Below are 1989 nucleotides of genomic sequence, written 5' to 3'. Positions count from 1 at the left end.
CGCGGCACATGAAAGCGGCCGAGATTCTTTTGGAGTCTCCAAATATAAAAAGAGCAGCCGCCCCGCCCCCCCAACACACACACACACACACACACACACTATATTCAGAGTCAGACGACCGGGCGACTGCGCTTATAAAGACCTTTTACAAAAACTATAGCAGGAGAAGTCATATGTACTGTCTCATTTCTCATTTATTACAGCAGTTCATCTTTGCACGCATCATGTTGTGTTGGTGAAATTAATATGCGTATGAAAAACTTTTTTTTATTATTATATACAGTACCGGCCAAACGTTTGGACACACCTTCTCATTCAATGTGTTTTCTTTATTTTCATGACCATTTACGTTGGTAAATTCTCACTGAAGGCATCAAAACTATGAATGAACGCATGTGGGGTTATGTACTTAACAAAAAGTGGAGACCTGGCTCATCGAGAGAATGCCAAGAGTGTGCAAAGCAGTAATCAGAGCAAAGGGCGGCTATGTTGAAGAAACTAGAATATAAAACATCTTTACAGTTATTTCACTTTTTTTTGTTAAGTACATAACTCCACATGTGTTCATTCATAGTTTTGATGCCTTCAGTGAGAATCTACCAATGTAAATGGTCATGAAAATAAAGAAAACACATTGAATGAGAAGGTGTGTCCAAACTTTTGGCCTGTACTGTCTAAACTAGTATAGTATGGTTGTATCATAATGTATAGAAATCATGATAAAAAGCAGCAAATTTGCAATGAGGGCTTCTGCGTCCATAGTAAATGGCCTTTCCTTGGTGACTGGCACCACGGTCAGACTCTAATGAGCTTGATGGTCAAGGCCGGATTTCATTTTACTTTCCCGCTCAGGCCACGCGCATGCTTGCGTTCCAGAGGCCTGCCCTCTCATCTCCTCTTTCCCTCTTCTAGCCCCGGCCACGCACCATTAGCGGGGCTGGACAAAGTGCTTCAGCAGCAGATAACATCACTGGCACCGGTCTGCGTAAGCACAACTACCGACAGCCAAGAGCTCCACTCCAACCTGCTGCCGCTCATCTGAAGCGAGAGAGAGACTCGTCCCTGTAGACGTCAGTCAGCAGATCGGGGAGATAAAGCCGCCGGTGGAACATTTTCTCTCGTTCTCTCCCCCCCTCTGGGCGCTTTATACCTACCATTCTCCATTCTGCTGGGTTCGGCCCAGCCTGAGTGGGCCCGGGGGGATATTCCCGACTGGGAGGTGCGCAGGTCCGCTGCAGTAGGGGGACGGGGACGGCCCGTAAGCGACCCGACATGCACGCGTCGAAGGCAGTTCGGGGAGGAGACATCGGTCGAAGCACCAAGCACAGCAGACCCTGTGACAAGACTGGTAAAAAAGCCGCCTGCGCTCTGGCCCCGTTTCTGCATGACAGCAGTTTCCACATCCTGACTTTATCAACACACGGCGCACCAGAGGACCCGCGCGCCGCTTTGAACTCGCCCGCCACAGACACGCAGATGAGCTTGTTATTATAGCCAGTCGCCCGTGTTTGCTGGGAAAGGGAAGGCCTGTCCCTCTGACACACTTCCTGTCCTTTGAAGGGGCCAGTGGAGAGATGGCATTGCGGGGCCTATTTCCCATCCCCGACTTTGAAGCCTGGGAGAAAGGAGGCGACGGAGGGTTCATGCCGCAGCCCCACTGAATGGATCACCAGCACCCCCATCCCCCCTCCGGTCGTGCTATATACATGGCTAATCACCATTAATGTATTTTAATTAACCGGCATGCTGGCTGCAGCCATCCAGACAGGGAATTCTCCCCAATTGGACACGCCCCTGTTTATGGACCCATCGCTATATTTACAGTGTGCAGAGTATAGTTACATCTACCTCATGGTTTGCAAAAGAGGCTCCTCTGCGCAGTAGGAGCTTCATTCAACACACACCGTGCAAATGTGGGTGTCAGTCGGGCACCTGCCCGGCTCCGCCCGCTTTTATTCACTTCCTGGAGCACCTGCCTTGGTGGCCTGC

The sequence above is a fragment of the Denticeps clupeoides genome, chromosome 16 (genome assembly GCF_900700375.1).
Source record: "Denticeps clupeoides chromosome 16, fDenClu1.1, whole genome shotgun sequence".
Taxonomy (NCBI): Eukaryota; Metazoa; Chordata; class Actinopteri; order Clupeiformes; family Denticipitidae; genus Denticeps; species Denticeps clupeoides.
This window is presented reverse-complemented; position numbering follows the sequence as displayed.